We start from the raw sequence: 16653 nt of genomic DNA, 5'->3' as shown, positions 1-16653 counted from the left end.
TGAAAATAGCGGCACTGGAAATGTGTTCGATATCCATAAAAGTGGTGCTCATCGCTCCGATCCGCCCGGAGCTATTCCCATAAAAACGCTACTGCTGAGTTAACTTGTCATTTTAGGTTCGCACATATAATCGTCGCTTGAAGACGCACCCGGTGTCTTTTCCTCAAGTGAGAAGCCACGGGAGCACTGGAAAGAAACATTTGTTGGTGTCTTTTAAGGAAAGGAGCAGTGATTCTTTGAAAGCAGTCCGACATAAATCAGAGAACCGCTGGGCCTCATAAATCTACAGCCGCTGGACGTTAACAAGCTGAAGATTTAAGTGTGGGCAAAGTAATGTTAACAGCGCGAGTTAACGTGGGCTTAAATCAACCAATCAAAAGGGGAGGTTTTAGAAAAACAAATGATTATTATTATCAATAATAATAATATACAATTTGTAGCATTTAAATATGTTACTTACATTATTATTATTATTATTATTATTATTATTATTATTATTATTATTATTATTATTATTATTATTATTATCAGTAGTATTGAATATAGAATCTATAGCATGAATAGCTTTGATCTCTTACAGGCTGTGGATATCCAGTCTCGTGCCCCACGCACCGGACACTTCCTCGCCTCGCGCGGTGACGATTATCCGTTTGGGAATAAATCTGTAAGACGCCTCGTGCTAATTTATAATCGTCAGTGTTTTCAAGGCGCGTAAAAATTTAGCGGCTGCAACCGTATCCCGTATCCTGCCCCCACCCACCCACCCATCCACCAACCGGCCGCGGAGCTGCAGCATGCGCCGGAGCGATAAGAAAGAGAGCGAGAGAGAACGAGGGAGAGACCGAGCTGCTGAGCCGGACATGTCTCCACGAGGACGGGACCGGGCACGGGCGTCCTCCCGCTCCCATTCTGTTCTTTTATCAACCCGGGGACAGACGGGAAATAACGTGCAAATAACGAGCGCTTCGGTATAATTGAACTTCTATCTTTCTCTTTCCTCCTCCTGTTCCTCGCTTTATCTCTCCTGCTCTCAGTGTGTGTGTGTGTGTGTGTGTGTGTGGCGGTGAAGGCATGTATTTATGTGTGGGCTGATAACACTAATACACACACAGAGGCAGAAAGAGAGGAGAGAGAGAGAGAGAAAGTCATGTGCGTCTCTTTGAGATTTATTTCGTCTCCCCAGATGAGCAGAGGAAAACTGTGAGTGTTTGCGCGCAGGACAGAAAGCAAGATGTCCAGTCCGTCCAACATGTCGCCACAACCCGCCTGTATACGCTCACGCTGCATTTCACTGTTTTAGCATTTCAGTCAGCGTGGTTTAAATGTCACAAAACAGAAGCAGCAGTATCTATTTCCCGAATATTGTCCTTCCTGGGGTTTTGCAGGCCCCATAGACCAGAGTGTGGATTAATAACACATTTGTGACATCTGTATGTGTTTAAGTATGTGGGTCATCATGTGGGAGGGCTTGAAATCAGATATGGTTGTTTCATTCATCGCCTTTATAATTGTGACGTTTCGCTGGTTTGATTTTGTTTTCGTGCTAGGCAACCATGTGAATAATGTTCGGGACGTGGTTCTGACTGCAGGCCTCTCCGCTGTGCTCCGCCAGTGGATGTGTAAACAAGCCTCGCACAGCGGCGGGAACACTTCCCCATGTTGGATGTGCACAGGTCAAATCACAGCGGAATTTCTCCTCTCTCTCTCTCTCTCTCTCCCTTCAAACCTCCTTCCTCATCTTCCTCTCCTCTGATCGCTCGCTGTTTGACGCCATGTAATAACCCACACCTGGCCCCCTGGCGCAGGCGGGACGCGCGGGCAGGTCAGGCTGAACTCCCCTGACCCCCTGTTTCAGCCCCCAGACCCTACTACAATCGGACAGGAACACGAACCAGAACCAACACACCCCCCACCCACACCCTCCACCCCCCTCGCCTCCCTTCTCCAGCTCCCCGTAGGACCTGGTGAGCTGTCTAGCTGTCAGTCAGCAGCCCGGTTCAGAAACAGTTCACGGTGTCAGTTCGCCTATCCTGGGGCGAAAGGGTGAACCAAGAGGTCCGAGCGGGGAGAGAGCGCAAGGGAGAGGTGGGGAAGACGCGGTGGGTAAAAAAAGATATTCCATAATCTATAATCAATCAAATCATGAAGGGACGAATCTAAAACCTCTTGGTCTGTAAAGGTTACAGGTCAATGAGGACTCACGGCCACTGGCCAGGACAGTAAGAACACCAGCGTGCACGCATGAGACGCTGAGCAAGATGCCAACCGGCGGGAGGAAGGAGTAGAAGAAGCGACTGGATGGTATAGGAGGGGTGAGGAGAGGAAGATGCAGAAGAGGAGGAATGAAATTGGCATAGGAGGAGAGCTCAGGGAATGCGGCGCCATGTGCTCAGTCCAGAAAAGCTCTGGCTGTGGATGAAACCACGTCCAGCTCACCGGGCCTACACACCGGAGCACGCGCTGCACCCCGGTTCTGGCTCTCGCGCCACCGTCCAGCATAAGATCAGGCTCCAGGGAGAGAAAAGCGCGAGCCCTGACCGCGGGGCTGGCCAGGCACGCACCGGCCCCGCTGTACGGGGGATTTTGCAGAACAAGCAGAGGGGTGGGTGGGTTGCTGTGTTGTGTGGGGGGGCGGGTGAGCGCGCGCACGCAGTGTGTTTTTTAGGGCAAAGTAGCACCGCGAGCCCCAGACCGAGCAGTCCCCGTCTGCTTTGGCGCTGCGGGTGTAGCCTTTAATTGTCGGAGTTTTGCGCTGCGTTATGTTGCAGAGGCGTCTCAGTGAGCGCGGCTGGAGCACTGCAGCGAATTCGCGGGGTTGACCGGCACGAATTCTGTTTTATTGCCATTTTGAACTGGGTAGAAAAGAGTCGACCTGTCAGGCCGACTGCGCGTAATTACGCAGCCGGAATCATTGAAGAATACGTCCAAGGTTTTCCAATAAGGGTTTCTGTGGTCCTCCATACTCCAGCCGGTGTGTCCGTACCGTGTCCCAAACACTTTGCATCCAGGAGGGGATAAACCAAAAGTGCAACAGCAGAGATCCAGGAGGAGAGACGCCGAGGGACAGCAGGTATGGTCAGTCAGCCGGGGATGTTTCTCGTTCAGTGTCCCGGTGTGTGTTCCCGGGGCGTCCCCATCCCACGCGCTCCGCCGCTCGACATGTCATTAATTATCTGTTGTGTGACCGTGGTCGCTCTCGAACTCGCCGGGGCATCCGCGGGGTGTGCCCGCGTTCAAGCTCCACTGCTATCCCCAAACTTTTTTTTTTCTTTCTGTGTGTGTGAATGCAGCTGACGACAGATGCCTCAAAATAGGTAACAGACAAGAGGGCGCTTCACCATGCTCTCTCTCTCTCTCTCTCTCTCTCCCCCCCCCTATCCCCCTCTCTCTCTTCACTGCGGTGTGGACAGCAGAGAGGTGTGCGCCTGGACTCTGTGTGAGAGAGAATGAGTCGTAGAGAATAGCGACCTGACGGCTAGGTGTAAAGAGAGAAGATGCATGTTAGCCACGCCGTGATTTATGGTAGTGTGAAAAGATTGCTTACTCAAGAAGCCGCCACCCCCTCTGTCATTCTTTCTTTCCCTCTCTGCTCTTCCACATATTGTCATGCGCTCTTATGCCTCCCAGCCCAACCCCCAAACACACAGCAAATGGTCCAACATAAACAGAGTGTTCATCCAAACCACATCTAAGAAAGAGCACGCCAGTTGGTTAGGGGCCAAGGTGTAATTACGACTCTAGATATTTTAAATTATGAACAATTTGAGGTTTATTCCACATTAATTGTGATCATTAAAATCTCATTGTTACAGCAGCCACATGTGGAGTTGGATCCATCAGCTTGTGTAAAATAGGAATACAGTCAAAACCAGGCATTGGCTGGATGGAGGAGTAACAGTGTAATATATATGTATTAAATATATTTTCATCAAGCAGGTAACAGGGCCACAATCTTCTAATCCTTTATTTTTCAGTATTTAAAAATCATTTAAACCTCATCTGTTTAGTCTTGTTGTTGTTTGTGTACTTGTCACATGGCTGTATTCTTTCAATAGATATGGTCCATGCACAGTTTATCCTCAGACCTGAACAGCAGCCTGCATTATTGTACTGTGTCAGCAGAGAGAAAGCAGCATTTCTTTTTGTTTTGAATGGTACTGTAGGTAAAGCTCACTTGACCTTGGTGGTTTCCGCTTGCTTCCAGGTACAGAGACTTAAAAGTCATGAAAAACCCACAGCCGCTGCGACACAGCCACGCTTTAATAGATTTTTTCATACATCACTGACAAACTCTGGGCAAAACAGCCATCAGAGTAAAATATTGGGGGCAGGCGTTCCCAACACTGTCACAGTGTATAAAGGCTGACAGCTCTGGCCCAGATCCATACAGCCGCTCCATCCTGCTCTAACAGGCTTAATAGCAGGCCTATCTGCTGCTGGGCCAAGTGGCCTGATTATATTACAATCACTGGCTTCTTATTCTTATCCCTGTGTCATAAGAGGAGCATGTTGTTAGGAAATGGACACCAGCCTGTTGTGCTGCTGCAGGTCGTTCAACACTCAGTGCAAAAGAGGCCTCACAGCAATATAATAACATCTTAGGAAAATCCATTTTTAAGGCACTGCCAAACCACAGATGACTACAAACACATATCACCGAGTGCTACTGTCCCCGCGCCAATGCTGGAAAATGTAACTTTTGTGAGCAACATGCAGCCACAGGGGCTGACTGTCCTGAAAAGCAACATCCGTCTTCGGTCACACAGCTGGATACACAATGACAAACCAGCTGAAAAAGACATTCAGTCGTTGGACAAAGTGAGAGGCAGAGCTGCAACTAAACCAAAGGAACATGGCTCTGTTCTTAATATAATCCGAGTTAAACATTGATGCATAAAGCCGCGACACATCCCCCCCGGTCCTTCGGTTGCTTTTCTCCTTCTTTTGAGGGCCCTCTCACCGAGGAGCCAGCAGCCCTGGCATGTTGCTGTGCATTTAACTGGAGGGCCAGCTGTGTTGTTACACATGGTGACTTCTGTTGTGACTAGAAACACCTCAGAAAAATCACTTGCAGTACTGTTTCCTGTTAATATAGCTGTAATATGCTCATCAATGTATACGCCTTTAATAGACCTACAGATATATACCCAATATATCCTTTGATCACAATTAAAGATATAAAATCTTTTCAAAATAATAACTTTGACATCACTCACAGTTTCATAGTAACACCTTAGTATTTAGACGTTATACACACCTACTCTGTCTTTGGCTTTGAATGCCACATTTAAAAAAACATATTGTCTTCAATATCGTGTTCATATTATAATAGTCTCTCTACACTTCTTAGAGAGCGCGCACACACACACACACACACACACACACACACACACACACACACACACACACACACACACACACACACACACACACACACACACACACACACACACACACACAAGCAGTTACATCCATCCCTCTTCACCCCCAGCCCTGACAGACTTGGTGAGCTTGGCACTTTTCATGGCCCAGGAGCAAAAAGGGCCCATTTGACCCCCACACCCCACCTTCCTCTAAACCCCCAAACACCCCCCCACTCCTTCTCTCTCTCTCTCTCTCTCTCTCTCTCTTGGCTTCCTTTGAGCTCCAGGTTAAAGATTAGTATCTCTGATAAAGATTAACTCTCTGTCAAAGGAAGGTGCTGATGGCATGAGTTTCTGGTTCAGGACTGTTGGTGACACGGGGTCGAGCACTTCAGGGGGAAAGAGAGCAGGGCTAAAATGATGGCTGGCCGGGTAATGTTGTATAATCAAACATGGCTGCAGGACTGGGCGATACGGCCAAAATATTATCAAGATAATAATGTCCATGTCAGTCAGTATTGATAATTATCATGATGAATGTTGCATTATTATTTCTTGGAAGTTTGAAGACTGATTTGGATGAAGAGTGAGTGAGTGAAGGCTGTGGATTTAAACTCTGATATGAGCAGAGAATGACAAACACTTGATAAACAGAAAAAACATTTTACAAACATGAGGTCGATCAATTATGTTTTTTACCTCCTCACTGTGTTTCCACAAAGCATTAGTATTTGAACAACCCTACATAGCTGGTTATGCTTTGGCAACTGGTGTCAAGTTAAATTATTCCAACAAGGTTCATATGTTACACTTTATGTAAATGGGTGAAGAATATACAGATTTTCATCAGAATAATGTTAGATTTCTGCAAAAAGTTGTTGAGTTTTTAGTTTCAAAGAACAAACAAACAAATTCTGCTGTTAAGCCACCACTTGTTCCTCTCTTGCTAATGATTCACTGAAGACTGTGATTGTTATACGTCCTGTGCAGACTCCCCAGAAACTCTTTTATTCAGCAGAGGCTTGTGGCTCAAACAGGGTTCAAGAAGGTCTTTGGTGTGCAGCAGTAGTATAATGCCTCAGTTATGTATCTACAGCCAGGAGCATCAACAGACTTTATGTGAGGAAGATCTGTTCAGATTTGATGAGCCTGAGCCAAAACAATGGGAGTCGAATCCTGAGAGCAGACCTATGGCATTTCTAACGTTTCAGCTCACATCCTGCTATTGTACAGCAGATGTAAAGCTGTGTAATGGCAGTGTTTAGACTGGAGGTTTTTTATCATTTAGGCTGGTTGTGAAATGAATAGTCTGTCATGTGGACTCGCAGGGGATGGGCAGCTCAAAATAAGCAAACGAAAAATACACCAAACTCAAAACAAAAATATTGGATTTTCTAAATGTTCCTCTCACACAACTGTCCACATCACAGAACTGTCCACATCACAGAACTGTCCACATCAAAATGCTCCACGGTTGATACATTTTAAGTTGATTTCAGGTTATTTTTTTGATTCCAGTTATTTTCTGCCCTAGATTTGAACACATAGGCAACAGACCAAAACTCTATTTAAATAGAAACAGGGACATGTAAGGTGCCTTCTTCCTCTCCCAGGTCGGGCAGAAGGAGTTCATATATCTGCTTTATGTGAAAAACAGTGTTGAAACGTGTGTGTCGTCGTCCCAAAGTGGAGGAGATGAAATGTGTTGCAGAGCTCGGTTTGTTTGTCGTCACTCGCCCATTCGGTGCGGCTGCGTCCGTGGTGTTTGCAGTGATGCTGCATGGCCGTTCGACCTCATTACACTTGAAGGAAAGCTTCCAACGGACTTGATGAAAAATGTCTTTTCAGGGAAACTTGAGGATATTGAATGGTCTTTTTGGGGGGTGGGGGGTGGGCAGGTATAATGTGATGGCAGTCGGTGCTCTGGTTGGCCTAATGGCATAAAGCGACACTGCGGGTGAAGGAGAGATAGAAATTGTATTTTGGTTTTCGAGTAAACAAAAAAACAATCTATTATTGAAAGCCTGCTATGTGAACATATTTTCTGTTAACGAATTGTTAACCTTTCAATGTAAAAATTTGTTTTAAGTCACACTAGATTGTACAATTTACAAACTTATCCTCCTACATTGTCCATAAGTATAAAAATGTCCTCGATTGAAAGTGTCCATTTTTGAATGTGACTTGTTTTGCACTTGAAATGAGACCAAAAACAGAAAAGTTCAGCATCTGGAAAAGAGAAGCTTGATGAATCCAAACCAAAATAAATGAAATTCTAACCATGGAGATCATTTGAAAAGAATGTACGTGGCTGGAAGCCCTGTGACGCTGCAGCACATGACGTCACATTCAGAAATCTGGTTCACTTGGGGGTGAGGGGGGGGGCTTTGATCAACAGAGAGGTTGTTTCAGCCCAAAGGATCTTCAAACTCTCATTTGTGTCAAAGGTTTTTCGTTTTTACTACTTTATATTTTAGCTTCAGAGGTTGAATTTAGACTGGAAAAGGCTTCTGCTCATCAGAAGATTCAAGGTTCGATAGAGAGCAAATTAGGGAGCTTTGTTACTTTATGGCACCAAGTCCACAAAGTTGTCATTCACTTTGTGTGATGTGCATTTGAACATAGTCTGATAGTTTGGTAGAATATATACCTGCAACAACAGTCAGATACATTCACATGCACTTCTATCTTGTAACTAAAGACACGTATCATTAGGCCAACATGCTTGTGTGTGGAGTTTGTCAGCCACATCTCTGTGATTATTTTAGGTTTCATAACAGTGTCCATTAGTGTCTTTGGGCTTTTGTCCCCTCTGTTTTCGGCTTGAAGAGATTCCTATAAGACGTTAAAGTTAGATTAAAAAATACTTTCTGTAAATGGAAGTCACCGAGCAGATTTATGGATTAACACATAAAACAAATGGGATTGTAGGGCACTTTGCCAATGGCTTCATCATTAAAGAACTGAGCTATCACTCCTCCAGGTCAAAGGTCACCTTTGGAGAGCTGTGCGGCAATATGTCACTGTGTGAGTGCTTCAGTGAGGGCTTCCAGTTCCTGTGGTAATACCACAAGCTACTTGCTTTTTTTTTTACCAAGTCTGTGAAGCAGCAGCACTGACATGTGGAGTTGTTTTTGTGGTCGTATTTTGTTTTTCGTTTGGTCAAAGTAGGACAAAGAAAAAGACAGAATAAAGCTTCACAGCTGTTTATTTACATCCAGCACCCAGTCTTTTACATACCTGGTATGTGTGTGTGTGTGTGTGTGTGTGTGAGTATGTGAGTGTGAGTGTGTGTCGGTGGCCGGCACCACCAGACCAGGCAGAGATAAGAGCAGAGAGTGGTGATAAAGTTTGTTCAGAATATGTGAGACTTTAAAGATGAAGCTGCAGCTGCAGTGAGCAACAACGTCCACCCCCAAAAAAGAAGAGAAAAGAAATACTTGTTTTCATGAACCTCAACATACAGACACACGTGTGTCTAGTATCTGCACCATTGTTTGAACACCGGATTCACACTGCAGTTTTCTCTGTGGAGTATGAAGTCAAATTCAAACATGACAAGTGCCAGGATTATTTGAGTCAATGTACTTTGTAACTTTCAGCTTTTGGTCCACATCCATCTCCCAGTCACCTAATACTCTATCATTCTGCACTAACACACACTGTGTTGCTTCGTTGAACTCCTGCAGTATGTTTCTGCTGCTTCTGCCTTTTTTCCCAAGCTTTCACTTCATCAAGCGTGAGAAGAAAAAAAAACCCTCTACCTTGTTTTTCTTTGGATACGTGACTTCACCCCCTCCTCGCAGCCTCCTCTTGCTCTCAGACATTTGGCTCATCAGCTGTTCTGGGGCTCTGGAGGCGGCCTCCTCCCTTTGTCTCGGCCTATGGGCTAGCTGGCTAAGCTAGTCGGCCCCCGTCATCACTTTGTGGCCAACTTTAGACTAGTCCACTCCTGCTCCGAGGCTCCTAAATTTCCGCACTAACCCGCGGGGCTGAGGGTGGGAGGGGGGGAAGCAGGGAGGACTCCCCGGCCGGTGTTGTGATGGCGATGGACGGCAGCCAGGGCTGTGAGTGAGTGAGTGCACGGAGGGAAACAATAAATAACTTTATAGCAGAGGAGCAGGAGAAGCTGTGGTGGTACAGGCTGGTACGGGGAGGTCGGGGGATCCTTGCTTGTGATTTATGTGTTTGGGGGAAGCTGTCAGGAGCAGAAACAGAGGCAGCCGGAGATTTTATTCCAGCACTTTAATAATCACAGCCACTATGCAACAACGCGGACAGCCCTTTTCATGCTGCGGTCGTGGACGCTATCATACAATTATGCAACTTACATTTTTGAAAAAAGGAAATGTTTACCGCCGCACGCAGCAGTGGATGGATGCATATTTACCGCTGGATGTGCGTGTGAGGCGCATGAGGATATATACCCGGGCCCTGTAACACTCAGGATCCGCGATGTGTGCTGTTCTGTCTGAATGATGCTCAGGTTGTTTCTGGGCTGTGTGGAGAACTACTGGGAAACAGCTGCTAGCATCAGTTTGATATATTTTTCCTCTTAGTTGTCCTTTGATGTTTAGCAACATTTCTCGTTTTCTTCCGTGCAAAAATGCGTGTTAACATTAATGTCCGTCCCAGGGTTTTGAATTGTAATGTCTTAATGATAAATCCTAATTAAAAGCAACCGGGGGCAGGATTTAGACACAGCTTCGATACTGACTTTAGCTCTCTCGTTAGAATGAATGCTTGGTGTATGATAATATTTAGCCTGTATTTATATAAAAATAGCAGGTTGCAGCAGTTTTGTATGAGATAATGATGGTGTAAGGCAGCAGTGTATTTGTTTATTTATGTCTCTTTTAGGATCATACCCCCTAACACAGACATATTTCAGTATTATTTATTATTTGATAATATTTGTGTGCATCCTCCATGAGTTAATTACCACAAAACTCTTCCAATTTTTCTCGGGATTATTTTCCAATCTCTCCATCCCGACTTCAATCTGCATTACCGGTGGGAAGCAGCGCAATTTCTCCACGTTAAACGTCCAAGGCTTTCCCACCATTTCTTTTTAACGCATGCAGAGAGAAAACATGGTAGACCTATTAGGGTGTGTAATATGATAACCAGAATCAATAATATCTGAGATCACTTCCAGCCAGCCTTCAGCCTTCCTTCTCCCCGCTCTTATTACTTTTATTCCGGGATTTCAGCGGGAATCATTTAAGGTCAGAAATACCTGACAGCGGTTTTCTCCTGTCGCAGCCGCTCGATAGACTACAAGAGGTCTGTGCTCTGTATCGGATTTTTTTTTTTTTTATACCAAGACCTTTTGATTGCATCTTTCTCTTTTCTTCACCCCCCCCCCCCTCTCCCTCTCTCCCTCTATCTCCCCCCTTCTCTCCCCTGTACTGCAGTTCTTAGGAGCTTTCTGGAAGCCGTTCTTTTCCATCCAAACATTGGGAAGTAGGAGAAAGTCTTCCGGTGAGTTGGACTGTTTTTCCTCTCTTCCTCGTGATGCTTGAGTCTGTGCATATAGTGTCCTCCACCGACACGTCACTACACCCAAACTGTGCACAACTGAATTCTGTGCCTCTCTGCTGGACTATTCATTTAAGACTATTAGAGCTTCACGCCGATGAGCTGGTATTTATTTATCTGTCTATTTATCTCATTATTTATTCATGGTAAAAGTTTTTAAAGTGTTTTTTATTCGTCCCCTTGGTAATGGTTTCAATCTGTAGCTAAACTAATCCACCCCATCACCATTGAATTAATTAATGAGAATGAAAATAATTAGTTATGTACACAACAATGAATAAATAATAGATATTATTAGTTCTTATTATTGTTCTTATTATTATTCTTATTATGACTATTATTATGACTATTATTATTACTATTATTATTACTATTATAATTATTATTTAGGTAAGGCCATAAAATAGGAATTCCATAGTTTGTCAAGTCAATGCAGACAAAGTGTGGACTCAATGAAATATCGAAGGGATTTTTAAATGACACAATATTGTCTGAAAATACATGTGCAGGAAATATTGGTTTTGTTTTTAACTAATAGTTTATTTTAAAATAAGTTGTCTTTTTCTTTAAACATCGAATTTAAGTTTTGCATCTGAATACATGCGAAATATTCCTTCCTTGTGTGTGTGTGTGTGTGGGTGTGTGTGTGTAGTACATAGTGAAATGTAATGACACGTGCTAATGTAATATAATCCAGAGGTGTGAGGGCCGCGGGTTAGAGTCGCAGCAGGAAACATGCGGGTCAGTTCATCACTTGATAGGACAGTTATTAAAACAGCACTTATACCTGCAGTAATGACACGAATGCTGTAACGCTTCAAGTCATAACAGCAACGACACTGCAGCATTAAAACATGTGTAGTATTTTCTATCAGACCACATGTGCACTATACAAATATACTATTAAGAACAGGCTACTTCATTCATGTATAATATTTTATAATTGGCATCATGCAGCAGTCTGGTGTTTCCACTCCACAACATTGAAGCCTTGTGGAAAATATCATTTCATATCTCGCAGACAGAGGAAATTCCTTAGTGTCATCCTCAGTGTCCTACATGTCTAAAGTCCCCGAGGGGGAAGAAGAAGAAAAACAGAAAGAGGATTTCCACGCTTCTGCAGGGCACAGAGTTTCAGTTGTGAAACCCAATATCCGTGACTCAATCCGAAACACGGAGGCGCCGGTGCGCGTCTGCCATCCAAGGAAAATAAAGAATAACTCCAGCCTTTACAAGCACCGGCGTGCTCTCACAAGTCAACACATACATGTAATCCCCACCGCCTCGTCCTCCCGCAGCTCTCCTCTTCACACACCCAGGCTCAATGGGAAGAAAGAGAGAAAGAAAGACGTGGACAAAAAAAAAAATAGCTGATTAGAGGTTTGGTTAATGAGTGCAGAGGGTTTTCAGCAGCAGTTAGCAGATCCCTCTGTCCGCACACAAAGAGGCCGGGAGGGAAAGTTGCAGCCGGACACATTTCAGGCTCCCACCTCCCCACCTACACCGAGCTCATCCTCTCATTCCAGCAGCCCACTGCGAATGCTATCTGTTTTAAAGTTGGGCTGTGTATACACACACCTACACACACACACACACACACACACACCGCTGGGTGCGAGAGAACTCATAAATCTTACGTAGCCATAAACGACAGGGGTAGCGTCCTGAATAATAAAAATACAGTGAAGTGGGAGAGAGAGCTACAGAGACTGTGTGTGTGTGCGTGTGCGTGTGTGTGTGTGCCTTCATATTTTCATTTCCATTTCGATCTCACCTCTGTGTCTCTTTTTCCTCTGGGGATTCTTGTCATTCTTGTTTTTTTTATTTTTAGCCTACTTCACCTTTTTCTCCGCATGTTGTTGCACTTCCTTGTCTTCCTCCCCTGTGTGTTTAAGTCAAATCACATGAAGAACATGGGCTCTTGTAATGTTTTCTTTCTGGAGACAGACCTGGAAGGGAGGGGGACTCATATAGCGTCTCATGTGACAGATATGCCTTTTAGTCCTTTCTTGATTTGTTACTGTTCTCTGTGCCTTTTAGGCCACTCTCCTCCTTTTTTGGTTTTTATGTACTTTCCCTGTGCAGAAGCAGCAGCAGGGGGAGAGGAGGTGATGGCATGTTAACATTGCAGGCTTACATGTCCAGTTTCCACAGGGGAACATGGAAGGAGCTCCAGGAGGGGCTTTGAGAACAAAAAGAAAAGAAAAAGTCACATTTCCTGTAAATTCAGGAAGGAAAGGAAAGGAAAGGAAAGGAAAGGAAAGCCTGTTGTGTTTCTGAGACGTTAGCAAATTATTCCCTAAAGCTGACACACACACCAGTTAATGATGAGCACATTTTAGACCCCCCCCCCCCCAAAAAAAAAAACATAGGCTACTATATGAATATTTGTTCACATTGGGTTCATATGATGCCATATTTAATCCATGAATATGACTCTGAATAGCTGTAGCTATGCTCTGGCCTATACTCTTAAAGAACAAATTCATTTCCAGTGACTGTCTAAGATGGTGTCAAGAGTCCAACTCTAATTAAAAATAGTAATTAATAACATAATTAAAATATACAACTTAGCATTGGCCACGGTGAACGAATTATGAAGTTATGAAAGTTATTTTATTTGACTCAAACCAGGTCTATTCATCTGTCCATTACATTTTCATAGTAATGTTCTCATATTATGATCCATAACACTAATACAGCTTCTAAAGGGGTTTTACCATCGATTCATTTGACTGGATTATCATTGCTTCTCGTTAGTTGGAGACTCGTTTCCTTTTCATGCATATTTATTTATTAAGGTAGAGAACCAATCATTTTAATTTAACATTGCTGAACTAAGCAGCCTATTTACATAAACTATGACCTCCCAACCAAAGCAATCAAAAGCAGCTCGGCTTATCCCCAATTGTAAACTGTAAATATGGCCACACTACCACAGGCATCTCTTTCCACCTTAAATAGAACCATGGCCTCCACATCACACTTGTATAAGGCCCTAATGTCAGACCTATAATTAGTAGAGAAAGAAGAGGGCAAAGATGCCAACCAAACGAGACGTGTTTTTTTTCATAAGAACATATTCATAAGACAAAATAAAAGTTGAGATAATTTAACCCCCACTCCCTCAAAATGTTTTTGCATTGTATAAAAGTTATGTCAGAGTTCCCCTGGTGAAACTAGTCAGCTGTGGACTTGTTAGGCTGGCACAAGATGAAATATTAAATATTAAATATTAAGATATGAGTTCATGCGAACACATAAACTCTGTTTGTTCATAACTGAGGCAGTGACATTAACATAAGTGACGCTGAGCGTGACAGATACCCGGCTCGTGACCAACACCACCACAATAATATGTTATTACCACCACTTGTAATAGTAGTAGTAGTAATAGTAGTAGTAGTAGTAACAGTACACTAGTAGTAGTATAGGTGGTTCCTGCTGCTGGAGTAAACCCACCATTGCAGCCTGTCAGAGACCGACGCGAGGCGAGAACTCACAGCCAGAGACAGAGGGGGAGAGGCGGCCGGAGAGAAGCGGGAGACCGGGGAGGACGGAGGGAGAGAGAGAGAAGGAGAAGGGGGGAGAAAGACGGAAGAAAAACACTATACCTCCCCATCAAAGAAAAAATGCGATGGGGTGACATTTAATGGTGGACTCACTCCTCAGAGGCCATGAGAGAGTGGCTGGTGGAGACCGAGGCTTAAAACAGACAGAGATTTGAGGCCATTGTTGTGAGGCGGCCGCGGTGCAGGCAGGACTGCTGCTGCTGCTGCTGCTGCTGCTGCTGCTGCTGGTGGTGGTGGTGGTGGTGCTGGGGCGGAGGTGGAGGGGGTGGGGGCGGGGGTGGGGGGGCTGCGAGCAGGCAGGCTCCCGGTGCGCCCCTTCAGCTGCTGTGTGCTACAGCTAGCCTGCCCGTAGCCTTCACCGAACCCGGCTGCTAATTCTGGCCGTGTACAGCGACCGAGCCTCCGCCCCCTCCTCCGCGTTCAAGTCCGTCCACCTCACTCCTCCGCCGGGCGCTCATGCACCGCGGCGTCCGCTTCGCCACCACCGCGCATGCAGCCCGGTCTGCCGCCGCCTCCTCCGCCGCCGCCGCTGGCTCCGGGAGGTGTTGTTGTGGTGGTGGTCGCGAGCAGTCGCGCTAGTCTCGAGGCAGCACCGGAGGAGCGGCGGGTTTGCGGAGAGGAGGAGAACAAGAAGGAGAAGCGAGGGGGAGAGGGGGAACGGCGGAGAAAGCCATTGGAGTCGTTGCTTATTTATTTATTTGTTATCGATTACCTCGTGGATGTGCGTGGGGACTAATCTGTGATGCTGCCGTGCTGCGGGGTCCGCGCCGGACTGGACCGGGACCACCGGTGCTAAGGAAGGTAAGGGGGAGCATCATCTCCACCACCACCCGGCGGCCGGACAGGCAGGCGGGCAGGAGGGCAGGCGGGCAGGAGGGCAGGCGGGCAGGCCAGCCGGTGATGCCCGGGCTCAAACAACAAACCCAGAGATTCAGCGCGTGTTTGTGTCGCTGTGCAGTTTGTGGAGTGGCTCAGTGATTTATGGCCCAATAGACTTCAATCCCGGTTCAAGAAGAGTTCACAATGCTTGAAGCCGCCGCAGCTCCCCGCCGCAAGCAGCCCCCCTTCTGTCGGCCTTCCATCTCTGTCCTTTTCTTTTTTCCTCCTCTCATTTCTACTCCTTTTCTGTCCCTGCCTCCTCCTCACTTAGAGCTATTTATTTACAAAGCACTGGACGACCATTTTTTGATCTCATGCTGATCCACTTCTCTCCCTCCTCTCCCCGCGGGCCTCACTTTGATTATTTTGCCCATATTTGACATTATTATTATTTTTAATATTTTTACCACAATATTAAGATATTGTAATTTCATCCCCACGCACATGCTTCACTGTTTGAGCCCTAACGGAGGCAACATGGACAAACAGCAACAATAGCAGCGATCAGGCCAATCCTTCATTGTTTCTGGACACAGCTCAATATAATTACAAGCCCCCACTACAGCTCCCCTCCCTGTGTGTGTTAATGGGATAAGGAATACGTGGATTGTCCAAGTTAATGCATTCACTGTGTGTGTGTGTGTGTGTGTGTGTGTGTGTGTGTGTGTGTGTGTGTGTGTGTGTGTGTGTGTGTGTGTGTGTCTCCCTCCCTGCCTGCAATGCTCTTCATGGCAGGCGCCATTTGTAATTTTATATCCCAGGATAAAGCACAGACACTGGACACCAAGGCCGACCTCTCTCTCTCTCTCTCTCTCTCTCTCTCTCTCTCTCTCTCTCTCTCTCTCCCTCGCTCCGTTGTTTTTGTTTGGGTGGCTGCTCCTCTGTCAGTGTAAGTGGATTATTCAGGGAGGCGTCTAGTAAACTTGGTGATTGTATTAAGCTCTGGTCCTACAAGCTATAGTGGCAGAGACATTACGTGTCCTGTTTAATGGCGAAACAGCGATATGATTTAATAACATATTCCTCCTACACTCAGTGCCACGGCCTCTCTCTCCCCCCCCCTCTCTCTCCCTCTCTCTCTCCTTGGGACTATTCCTCAGAGTAAATAATTAGGATTCCAGCTTGTCTCCCAGAAAGATAAATGGCTGACATGTGTGACGTGCTGAGAGCTGGAGTCGGGCTGCTCTGTCTAATCTTTGAAAGGAAAAAGAAAAGGAATAATAGTAAAACATCAAGAAAGAGGATTATGAGTAATTGCATTATTCGAACGCTATTTAGCCCATTTTATAAACATTTAA

General features: G+C 45.4%; 1 protein-coding gene across 13 annotated transcripts in view; it reads left to right on the top strand.

Annotated features, from left to right (window-relative positions):
- hoxb3a (homeobox B3a) overlaps window positions 1–16653 on the top strand; it is a 103922-nt gene that overhangs the window by 61415 nt on the left and 25854 nt on the right. For 5 of the 13 annotated variants that reach the window (XR_004614773.1, XR_004614774.1, XR_004614771.1 and 2 more), the window contains one exon: window positions 10781–10847. The exons of 1 other annotated variant lie outside the window; for it this stretch is intronic. The gene's annotated coding sequence lies outside the window, so the exon portion shown is untranslated. Of the gene's footprint in view, window positions 1–1993; window positions 3071–9219; window positions 9439–9508; window positions 10650–10780; window positions 10848–14257; window positions 15278–16653 lie in introns of those variants that run through there. 7 more of the 13 variants (XR_004614769.1, XM_034594317.1, XR_004614777.1 and 4 more) reach the window with 6 other exon arrangements.

Source organism: Hippoglossus hippoglossus, chromosome 8 (genome assembly GCF_009819705.1).
Source record: "Hippoglossus hippoglossus isolate fHipHip1 chromosome 8, fHipHip1.pri, whole genome shotgun sequence".
NCBI lineage: Eukaryota > Metazoa > Chordata > Actinopteri > Pleuronectiformes > Pleuronectidae > Hippoglossus > Hippoglossus hippoglossus.
The sequence above is the reverse complement of the archived record's forward strand: the minus strand, read 5'-3'. Positions and strand labels throughout refer to the sequence as shown.